Raw genomic sequence first — 12,969 nt, 5'->3', positions numbered from 1 at the left:
TACCAAGATGTGCACTTCCAAGTAGATATGATCGCATTTGATTAGACCTCCTCTTCTTTTCTACAACATTGCAAACCCCTGATGATGTGTTGATTGTACCACGAAAGGCCTGGAGCTATCATTCAACTCCATGGGGATTTACCAAGCACCATGGCTTGTTGTAGTGTTTTAGAATCTCAGGTTCAAGTGTTGAAGAAGGAGATTCTACTTCTTCAGGAGGAAAATAGGAAGCTGAAGCTTCGCATAGATGAGTTTGGGAGTGAGTGTGAGAAGGATTTAGCTGGTAAGGTAGGAATGGTCACCAGCAGTGAGAGTGGCAGCTGCTTTAAGTGGCAAGTGGTTCAAGTTCAGGAAAAAGAAAGATAAGGAGGGCTAACAGAGAAGATGTGAAAGTAGGAAATCGATTCTCTGTTCTCCAGGACGAGTGTACTTCAGTGGTTAGTGAGGTTGAAGGTACCACTGTTTCCCCTGCTAATCAAGGTAAGAATATTCTAATTGTAGGAGATTCTCAGGTAAGATATATGGACTGTGCTTTTTGTAACAGGGATAGAAAGGTCAGACAGAGGGTGTGCCTCCCAGGAGCTGGTATTGGTGACATAGTCAACAGGTTGGATAATATTATGTCAGGTAATGGGAACAAGCCCATTATTTATCTTAGTGCTGGGGTAATGACATTGGGAAGGGCAGGAGACAGGAGCTGCTGCATAAGTATAGGTCAGCCATAGAAGTACTCAGGTCTAAGGGAGGGATCCCAGTCATATGTAGCATTTTGCCTAGAAAGTGAGTGGGCAATGAATGGATGTCTAAGGTAATTGGTATAAATTCCTGGCTAGACAGGTGATATGTATGCAAGGGATGGGGTTAATCTCTCTGGGGCTGGAGTGGTTGCATTAGCCAATTCAATTGAGTAATTGATGACTTGTCTAGGACTTTAAACTGATATATTATAAAGGTATGGGTGTTTGTGGGAAACAATCAGGCTACAGTATTAAGGTTGAAAACAGCAAATATTACCGGGATACCTCAGGGATATGTTTAAAAGATAATATTCATAATAAAGTTGCTAGTAAAGACAAATCAATTAATCAACAAATAAAGAGAGATAGTAGAGGACAGCGAGTAACTAGCTGCCTGAAGGTTTACTATACAAATAACAGGAGTCTAAGAAATAAGATAGATGAGCTAAGGTTTCTTGCAAGTGTAGGTAATATAGATATTATTGGTATGACAGAGACCTGGTTCAACTTGAAAGATAGAGAAATGCCTTCTGAATGCAACATACAGGGTTATAAACTATTCCACACTGATAGGGTCAACAGGAAGGGTGGTGGAGTGGCGATGTATGTCAGAGATAATTTAAATTGTTGTCTTAGACATGATATAAGATTAGAAACATGGAACACAGAATCTGTTTGGCTACAGTTTCTCCAGGGTCGTGACAAATTAATTATGAGTGTGATTTATAGGCCCCGAAACCTTGATAGAGAGTGCAGTAAGCTGTTATGGGACGAAATTCATAAGGCATCTAGATATGAAAATGTTGTGTTAATGGGAGATTTTAACTTCAGACAAATTGATTGGAACAATACAACAGGAAATCTTGAGTCTAGTGACTTTCTTGATACGGCTCAGGTTTGCTTTTGGGAACAGTTTGTGACAGAACCAAATAGAGGAAACAATCTGCTTGACTTGGTTCTTGCCAACAAAGATTCACTAATTAATAATCTTGAGGTTAATGATGAGCTTGGGGAAAGTGATCAAAAATCACTTAGTTTCAATATATCATGGAATTACCCAGATAACTGCAATCAAATCTTTGTCCCAAACTTTCACTTGGCCGATTTCATGGGACTGAGAAATTACCTGAGTGGGCTAAATTGGGAAGACCTGACTATGGGTCAGGTAGGTGATCTTGGTTGCCAATATGACGTTTTTCAGAGCATAGTTCTAGTTGCCCAGACAACTTTTGTTCCGAGTAGAAATTAGATCTTACAAAAATGATCCCAAATAAATGAACAATAGATTAAAACATCTCATTGGTCAAAAGAGAGGCATATATAGGCGTATCCAAAGAGGGAATGGACAATTAAGAAATCAATATATTCAGTTAAAGAGAGAAATAAAAAAAAGGAATAAGAAAAGCAAGAAGAGATTATGAGGCTACCGTCACAAGGGATTTGAAGATTAACCCAAAAGGGTTCTTTCAGGTATACAGAAGTAAGATTAGGGACAAGATTGGCCCACTTAAGAGTAGCTCAGGTCAGATCACTGACAGTGATAAGGATATGTGTGAAATTTTCAATACTTACTTCCTCTCAGTTTTTACCCAGGAAAATACTAGTGAAATTCCTGAAATAATAGACTATGTAGAACAGGACGATAATAAACTATGCACGATTTCTGTAACTAGTGACATGGTCCTCAGACAAATAGAGAAACTAAAACCTAACAAATCCCCAGGTCCTGATGAACTGTTTGCAAGGGTGTTAAAGGAATGTAAAGAGGAGCTTAACATACCTTTGGCTAATCTTTTCAACATATCACTACAAACTGGCATAGTGCCTGATAAGTGGAAAATGGCAAATGTAATACCTATTTACAAGGCAGGTGACAGGGCCTTAGCTTCGAACTATAGACCAATAAGCCTTACCTCCATAGTGGGAAAACTTATGGAATCAATAACTGCCGAAGCAATTCGTAGCCATCTTGATAAGCATAAACTGATTAATGAACCTCAACACGGTTTTACAAAGGGGCGCTCCTGTCTTACAAATTTGCTAACTTTTCTCACTAAGGTGTTTGAGGAGGTAGATCATGGTAATGAATATGATATTGTGTATATGGACTTCAGTAAGGCTTTTGATAGAGTTCCACATCAGAGGCTATTGAGGAAACTTAAGGCACACGGAATAGGAGGAGAATTTTTTTCCTGGGTAGACGCATGGTTGACAGATAGGCAGCAGAGAGTCTGCATAAATGGGGAGAAATCAGAATGGGGGCACGTCACAAGCGGTGTTCTGCAGGGGTCAGTGTTGGGCCCATTGTTATTCAAAATTTACATAAACGACGTAGATGAGGGAATAAATAGCGACATAAGCAAATTTACTGATGACACCAAAATAGGCCAGCCAGTTCATTCTAATGAGGACACTTGAGCACTCCAGGATGATTTGAATAGACTGATGCAATGGTCGGAGAAGTGGCAGATGCAGTTTAATATAGACAAATGCAATGTTCTAGATGTTGGACAGGAAAATAACCATGCCACATATAAACTAAATAATGTAGATCTTAATACTACTGATTGTGAAAAGGATTTAGGAGTTCTGGTTAGCAGTAATCTAAAACCAAGACAACAGTGCATTAGTGTTTGCAATAAAGCTAACAGAATGCTTGGCTTCATATCTAGAAGTATAAATAATAGAAGTCCTCAGATTGTTTTTCAACTCTGTATATCCTTGGTTAGGCCTTGGTTATGCTGCATAGGTTCTGGTCATTGTATTACATAATGGATATAAATGCACTGGAAAACGTACAGAGGAGGATGACAAAATTGATCCCATGTATCAGAAATCTTCCCTATGAGGATAGACTGAGGGCCCTGAATCTGCACTCTCTAGAAAGGCGTAGAATTAGGGGGGATGTGATTGAGGTGTATAAATGGAAAACAGGAATAAATAAAGGGGGAGTAAATAGCGTGCTGAAAATATCCAGCCAAGAGAGGACTCGTAGCAATGGTTTCAAGTTGGAAAAATTCAGATTCAGGAAGGATATAGGAAAGCACTGGTTTGGTAATAGAGTTGTGGATGAGTGGAACAAACTCCCGAGTACAGTTATAGAGGCTAAAACGTTGTGTAGCTTTAAAAATAGGTTAGATAAATACATGAGTGGGTGTGGGTGGGTGTGAGTTGGACCTGACTAGCTAGTGCTATTAGGTCTGATGCCTTGCTCCTTCCTTAAGTGAAGATGACCTGACTAGGTGGGTCATTGTTCTAATCTGGGGGGACGTGGACCTGCTTTGCATGAGTCAGAAGTGACCTAACTAGGTGGGTCATTGGGCTAATCCGGGGGGGGACATGGACCTGCTTCTCATGGGTCAGTAGGCCTGCTGCAGTGTTCCTTCTTTCTTATGTTCTTATATTTATTTATTTTATTAACACGCTGGCCGATTCCCACCAAGGCAGGGTGGCCCGAAAAAGAAAAACTTTCACCATCATTCACTCCATCACTGTCTTGCCAGAAGGGTGCTTTACACTACAGTTTTTAAACTGCAACATTAACACCCCTTCTTCAGAGTGCAGGCACTGTACTTCCCATCTCCAGGACTCAAGTCCGGCCTGCTGGTTTCCCTGAATCCCTTCATAAATGTTACTTTGCTCACACTCCAACAGCACGTCAAGTATTAAAAACCACTTATCTCCATTCACTCCTATCAAACACGCTCACGCATGCCCGCTGGAACAACAAGCCCCTCGCACACAAAACCTCCTTTACCCCCTCCCTCCAACCTTTCCTAGGCTGACTCCTACCCCGCCTTCCTTCCACTTCAGACTGATACACTCTTGAAGTCATTCTGTTTCGATCCATTCTCTCTACATGTCCGAACCACCTCAACAACTCTTCTTCAGCCCTCTGGACAACAGTTTTGGTAATCCTGCACCTCCTCCTAACTTCCAAACTGCGAATTCTCTGCATAATATTCACACCACACATTGCCCTCAGACATGACATCTCCACTGCCTCCAGCCTTCTCCTCGCTGCAACATTCATCACCCATGCTTCACACCCATATAAGAGCATTAGTAAAACTATACTCTCATACATTCTCCTCTTTGCCTCCAAGGACAAAGTTCTTTGTCTCCACAGACTCCTAAGTGCACCGCTCACCCTTTTCCCCTCATCAATTCTATGATTCACCTCATCTTTCATAGACCCATCCGCTGACACGTCCACTCCCAAATATCTGAATACATTCACCTCCTCCATACCCTCTCCCTCCAATCTGATATCCAATCTTTCATCACCTAATCTTTTTGTTATCCTCATAACCTTACTCTTTCCTGTATTCACTTTTAATTTTCTTCTTTTGCATACCCTACCAAATTCATCCACCAACCTCTGCAACTTCTCTTCAGAATCTCCCAAGAGCACAGTGTCATCAGCAAAGAGCAGCTGTGACAACTCCCACTTTATGTGTGATTCTTTATCTTTTAACTCCACGCCTCTTGCCAAGACCCTCGCATTTACTTCTCTTACAACCCCATCTATAAATATATTAAACAACCACGGTGACATCACACATCCTTGTCTAAGGCCTACTTTTACTGGGAAATCATTTCCCTCTTTCCTACATACTCTAACTTGAGCCTCACTATCCTCGTAAAAACTCTTCACTGCTTTCAGTAACCTACCACCTACACCATACACCTGCAACATCTGCCACATTGCATACATATTAATATATATATATATATATATATATATATATATATATATATATATATATATATATATATATATATATATATGTGTATGCAAAACAACCACTGTGAAAGAATAGAGAAATTCCAAGCGCTTTCGTGACTACTCACATTATCAAGGAACTATGAAAGTAAAGCATCCAAGGAAGGTATATAAGGGGTCTGGCCAACACCTCACTATCAGATCCCACAACAGTTAAACACCTGACGCGCGCTGGCCCAACTGGACAGGTCCTTCGCACAACCCACCAACAAACTATTCTACCCAAGAAAATTTTAAAAATTATTATTTGTCCAGTGTATTATTAAATTCTTCCCAAATTCTATTAATTATAAATGGATCTAATTTATATAAACCAAAGGAAATATTCATATTATTGTCAAAACTGCTTTTTATGAAACAAGATTCAATTATATTCCTGTCGACCATGGACTTGCTTGATACTACTTTCTCAACTTTTTGAAAATCAATTGGATGGTTAAAATCTCTTACATGAATAAATAGAGCATTGAAATCTTGTCCAGTTCTAATGCTATATTTATGTTGTTTTAATCTTAGTTCGAGATTTTTACCAGTTTGACCGTAATAAACTTTATCGCAAATTTTACAAGGAATCTTATAGACACATCCATCAGCATTTTGGGGGGAATTCTTTATCAAAAGTTTTTTCACTGTATCAAGATTTTTGAATACAACTTTAATATTAAAAGTCTTAAGAAGAGAAGGCATATCAACCAAGTTTTCATGGTAAGGGAGAACCAACATATTTTTAGTTGAATAAGGCTGGTTGTCCCTTTTTGGATTGTAAAAAGTATTTCTAGCAACTTTAAAAGATTTATCAATTACATTTCTTGGGTATTTTAAATCATTACCTATTTCATAAATTTTGGATATTTCCTCATCTATGAACTCAGGACTACAAATTCGTAAAGCTCTCAGAAACATTGATGAGAAAACAGACAGTTTGACTCTATCTTGATGTGAAGAATAATAGTGGACATAGGAACAGTTGTTTGTAGGTTTTCTGTAAATTTTAAATTTGAATTCATTATTACCCTTAATAATTAAAACATCTAGAAAAGGCAATGAGTTATTTTCTTCAAACTCAACAGTAAAGTTTATAGAATGGGCTAAGCTATTTAATTTTCAGCGCTTCTGGGCACCATCAGTCAAGCCCACCTCAAACACTCAGGTGACCTTCTCTCCCGAATTTCCAACCTGAATGTCAAAAACAAAAGCATGGCTTCCTTCGATGTCACAGCCCTCTTTACCAACGTTCCTACTGACGCTGCAATCAACATTCTGAGACAGAGGCTCACTGAAAACCACGACCTCCCTTTACCTCTTCTAGATTTCATCAATCTGGTGGAACTTTGTGTTAATTTCAACTTCTTCAAGTATCAGGACAACTGTTACAAACAATGCTTTGGGATAGCAATGGGCAGCCCGCTCAGTGCTGTGCTTGCCAACCTCTTCATGGAAAACCTGGAGATAGAGAAATTCAGCACCCTCATTCCCAACACCGTTACCTGGCTAAGATACGTTGATGATATATTGGTTTTCTATCCGAGACGTCTCAATATCCAGGCCCTTCTCAACAAGATTAATGCAGTTGAACCATCAATAAAGTTTACGCTTGAACTCGAAAACGATGGCAAACTTCCTTTCCTCGACGTTCTCCTGTGCAGATCTCCCGACAGTGACAAACTTCTCTTCAAAGTGTATAGAAAACCTACCAACAAGGACGATCTTATACACTTTTATTCACACCAAGACACCCGCACTAAGAGAGGAGTCCTCATTGGCTTCTTCTTGAGAGCTCTTCGCATCTCCAGCCCTTGTTTTCTAGAAGAAGAATGCACTTACATAACACAAGCCTTTACACGTCTTCAGTTCCCATCTTTCTTCATCCGAGATTGCAGACTCAAGGCACAAGCTATCCTCAACAAACCGCCCACGGAACAGCCCCCTAAACAGTTCATAGTACTCCCATGTGGTGATGTTGCCACAAATACTCGCCGGGCACTTGCTATGAGTAACATCAACGTTTCCACCATAAACACATCATCTATCAAAGACCTCACTACGAAACGCAGCCCCACACCTCTAACTTCTACAGCAGGCGTCTACACTATCCCCTTTGGGTTCTGTCCCAAGAAATATGTAGGCGAGACAGGCAGAGATCTTGCAGTCCGCCTGAATGAGCATCGAAATGCCTCTAACAGAGACGATGTAAGGTACGCCTGTTTCCTCCACAGAGACTCCACGGGGCATATGATGAACTGGAATGAGGCATAACTCGTTCTCACCGAACCAGACCTCAGACGCCGACGGTGCCTAGAAGCCTCACTAATCGCCGTCACCGACACTATAGAACGCAACACTTGAAACTACAAAATTTAAAAAAAACATTGGCATACATGATACTTAAGCAGCACCAACCCAACGACACAGGAGTCACATGATTTCATCGTCTACCCGTCCTCATCACAACATGATATTCCTCAGGTCACGTGCGTCACTCACACCTCACTCTCCGCCTATATATATATAATGTCTTTCTCCCTCTGTATGTTAGAAGTGATCAAGGTCCCAGGACCGAAACGTTTTCTAATAAATATGTCATAGTGTTTGCTTACGTGTCTTTCTAAACCATATATATATATATACATATATATATATATATATATATATATATATATATATATATATATATATATATATATATATATATATATATATATATATATTTATATATATATATATATATATATATATATATATATATATATATATATATATATATATATATATATATATATATATTTATTATTATCACACTGGCCGATTCCCACCAAGGCAGGGTGGCCCGAAAAAGAAAAACTTTCACCATCATTCACTCCATCACTGTCTTGCCAGAAGGGTGCTTTACACTACAGTTTTTAAACTGCAACATTAACACCCCTCCTTCAGAGTGCAGGCACTGTACTTCCCATCTCCAGGACTCAAGTCCGGCCTGCCGGTTTCCCTGAACCCCTTCATAAATGTTACTTTGCTCACACTCCAACAGCACGTCAAGTATTAAAAACCATTTGTCTCCATTTACTCCTATCAAACACGCTCACGCATGCCTGCTGGAAGTCAAAGCCCCTCGCACACAAAACCTCCTTTACCCCCTCCCTCCAACCTTTCCTAGGCCGACCCCTACCCCGCCTTCCTTCCACTACAGACTGATACACTCTTGAAGTCACTCTGTTTCGCTCCATTCTCTCTACATGTCCGAACCACCTCAACAACCCTTCCTCAGCCCTCTGGACAACAGTTTTGGTAATCCCGCACCTCCTCATAACTTCCAAACTACGAATTCTCTGCATTATATTCACACCACACATTGCCCTCAGACATGACATCTCCACTGCCTCCAGCCTTCTCCTCGCTGCAACATTCATCACCCATGCTTCACACCCATATAAGAGCGTTGGTAAAACTATACTCTCATACATTCCCCTCTTTGCCTCCAAGGACAAAGTTCTTTGTCTCCACAGACTCCTAAGTGCACCACTCACTCTTTTCCCCTCATCAATTCTATGATTCACCTCATCTTTCATAGACCCATCCGCTGACACGTCCACTCCCAAATATCTGAATACAATCACCTCCTCCATACTCTCTCCCTCCAATCTAATATTCAATCTTTCATCACCTAATCTTTTTGTTATCCTCATAACCTTACTCTTTCCTGTATTCACCTCTAATTTTCTTTTGCACACCCTACCAAATTCATCCACCAATCTCTGCAACTTCTCTTCAGAATCTCCCAAGAGCACAGTGTCATCAGCAAAGAGCAGCTGTGACAACTCCCACTTTGTGTGTGATTCTTTATCTTTTAACTCCACACCTCTTGCCAAGACCCTCGCATTTGCTTCTCATACAACCCCATCTATAAATATATTAAACAACCACGGTGACATCGCACATCCTTGTCTAAGGCCTACTTTTCCTGGGAAAAAATTTCCCTCTTTCCTACATACTCTAACTTGAGCCTCACTATCCTCGTAAAAACTCTTCACTGCTTTCAGTAACCTACCTCCTACACTATACACCTGCAACATCTGCCACATTGCCCCCCTATCCACCCTGTCATACGCCTTTTCCAAATCCGTAAATCCATATATATATATATATATATATATATATATATATATATATATATATATATATATATATATATATATATATATATATATATATATATATATATAAGAACCGCATCCCACCGAGGCAGGATGGCCCAAAAAGAAACACAAAAGTTTCTCTTTTTAAATTTAGTAATTTATACAGGAGAAGGGGTTACTAGCCCCTTGCTCCCGGCATTTTAGTCGCCTCTTACAACACGCATGGCTTACGGAGGAAGAATTCTGTTCCACTTCCCCATGGAGGTAAGAGGAAATAAACAAGAACAAGAACTAGAAAGAAAATAGCAGAAAACCCAGAGAAGTGTGTATATATGTGCTTGTACATGTATGTGTAGTGTGACCTAAGTGTAGGTAATAGTAGCAAGATGTACCTGAAATCTTGCATGTTTATGAGGCAGAAAAAAGGACACCAGCAATCCTACCATCATGTAAAACAATTACAAGCTTTCGTTTTACACTCACTTGGCAGGACGGTAGTACCTCCCTGGGCGGTTGCTGTCTACCAACCTACTACCAGTAATAGATTATATATACATATACATATATATATATATATATATATATATATATATATATATATATATATATATATATATATATATATATATATGTATATATATATATATATATATATATATATATATATATATATATATATATAAATATATATATATATATATATATATATAAATATTTTTTTTTTTTATTATCACACTGGCCGATTCCCACCAAGGCAGGGTGGCCCGAAAAAGAAAAACTTTCACCATCATTCACTCCATCACTGTCTTGCCAGAAGGGTGCTTTACACTACAGTTTTTAAACTGCAACATTAACACCCCTCCTTCAGAGTGCAGGCACTGTACTTCCCATCTCCAGGACTCAAGTCCGGCCTGCCGGTTTCCCTGAATCCCTTCATAAATGTTACTTTGCTCACACTCCAACAGCACGTCAAGTATTAAAAACCATTTGTCTCCATTCACTCCTATCAAACACGCTCACGCATGCCTGCTGGAAGTCCAAGCCCCTCGCACACAAAACCTCCTTTACCCCCTCCCTCCAACCCTTCCTAGGCCGACCCCTACCCCGCCTTCCTTCCACTACAGACTGATACACTCTTGAAGTCATTCTGTTTCGCTCGATTCTCTCTACATGTCCGAACCACCTCAACAACCCTTCCTCAGCCCTCTGGACAACAGTTTTGGTAATCCCGCACCTCCTCCTAACTTCCAAACTACGAATTCTCTGCATTATATTCACACCACACATTGCCCTCAGACATGACATCTCCACTGCCTCCAGCCTTCTCCTCGCTGCAACATTCATCACCCACGCTTCACACCCATATAAGAGCGTTGGTAAAACTATACTCTCATACATTCCCCTCTTTGCCTCCAAGGACAAAGTTCTTTGTCTCCACAGACTCCTAAGTGCACCACTCACTCTTTTTCCCTCATCAATTCTATGATTCACCTCATCTTTCATAGACCCATCCGCTGACACGTCCACTCCCAAATATCTGAATACGTTCACCTCCTCCATACTCTCTCCCTCCAATCTGATATTCAATCTTTCATCACCTAATCTTTTTGTTATCCTCATAACCTTACTCTTTCCTGTATTCACCTTTAATTTTCTTCTTTTGCACACCCTACCAAATTCATCCACCAATCTCTGCAGCTTCTCTTCAGAATCACCCAAGAGCACAGTGTCATCAGCAAAGAGCAGCTGTGACAACTCCCACTTTGTGTGTGATTCTTTATCTTTTAACTCCACGCCTCTTGCCAAGACCCTCGCATTTACTTCTCTTACAACACCATCTATAAATATATTAAACAACCACGGTGACATCACACATCCTTGTCTAAGGCCTACTTTTACTGGGAAAAAATTTCCCTCTTTCCTACATACTCTAACTTGAGCCTCACTGTCCTCGTAAAAACTCTTCACTGCTTTCAGTAACCTACCTCCTACACCATACACTTGCAACATCTGCCACATTGCCCCCCTATCCACCCTGTCATACGCCTTTTCCAAATCCATAAATGCCACAAAGACCTCTTTAGCCTTATCTAAATACTGTTCACTTATATGTTTCACTGTAAACACCTGGTCCACACACCCCCTACCTTTCCTAAAGCCTCCTTGTTCATCTGCTATCCTATTCTCCGTCTTACTCTTAATTCTTTCAATTATAACTCTACCATACACTTTACCAGGTACACTCAACAGACTTATCCCCCTATAATTTTTGCACTCTCTTTTATCCCCTTTGCCTTTATACAAAGGAACTATGCATGCTCTCTGCCAATCCCTAGGTACCTTACCCTCTTCCATACATTTATTAAATAATTGCACCAACCACTCCAAAACTATATCCCCACCTGCTTTTAACATTTCTATCTTTATCCCATCAATCCCGGCTGCCTTACCCCCTTTCATTTTACCTACTGCCTCACGAACTTCCCCCACACTCACAACTGGCTCTTCCTCACTCCTACAAGATGTTATTCCTCCTTGCCCTATACACGAAATCACAGCTTCCCTATCTTCATCAACATTTAACAATTCCTCAAAATATTCCCTCCATCTTCCCAATACCTCTAACTCTCCATTTAATAACTCTCCTCTCCTATTTTTAACTGACAAATCCATTTGTTCTCTAGGCTTTCTTAACTTGTTAATCTCACTCCAAAACTTTTTCTTATTTTCAACAAAATTTGTTGATAACATCTCACCCACTCTCTCATTTGCTCTCTTTTTACATTGCTTCACCACTCTCTTAACCTCTCTCTTTTTCTCCATATACTCTTCCCTCCTTGCATCACTTCTACTTTGTAAAAACTTCTCATATGCTAACTTTTTCTCCCTTACTACTCTCTTTACATCATCATTCCACCAATCGCTCCTCTTCCCTCCTGCACCCACTTTCCTGTAACCACAAACTTCTGCTGAACACTCTAACACTACATTTTTAAACCTACCCCATACCTCTTCGACCCCATTGCCTATGCTCTCATTAGCCCATCTATCCTCCAATAGCTGTTTATATCTTACCCTAACTGCCTCCTCTTTTAGTTTATAAACCTTCACCTCTCTCTTCCCTGATGCTTCTATTCTCCTTGTATCCCATCTACCTTTTACTCTCAGTGTAGCTACAACTAGAAAGTGATCTGATATATCTGTGGCCCCTCTATAAACATGTACATCCTGAAGTCTACTCAACAGTCTTTTATCTACCAATACATAATCCAACAAACTACTGTCATTTCGCCCTACATCATATCGTGTATAC

The 12,969-nt window shown here is 40.0% G+C and overlaps 1 protein-coding gene across 1 annotated transcript in view; it reads right to left on the bottom strand.

Moving 5' to 3' along the window:
- The window catches only part of LOC138853160 (astacin-like), a 288,848-nt gene that overhangs the window by 4,834 nt on the left and 271,045 nt on the right, over positions 1-12,969 (bottom strand). The gene's annotated exons all lie outside the window — the stretch shown is intronic.

The sequence above is a fragment of the Cherax quadricarinatus genome, chromosome 24 (genome assembly GCF_038502225.1).
Source record: "Cherax quadricarinatus isolate ZL_2023a chromosome 24, ASM3850222v1, whole genome shotgun sequence".
In the NCBI taxonomy this organism is placed as follows: domain Eukaryota; kingdom Metazoa; phylum Arthropoda; class Malacostraca; order Decapoda; family Parastacidae; genus Cherax; species Cherax quadricarinatus.
Note: the sequence above shows the minus strand (reverse complement) of the source record. Positions and strands in the feature narration are given on the sequence as shown.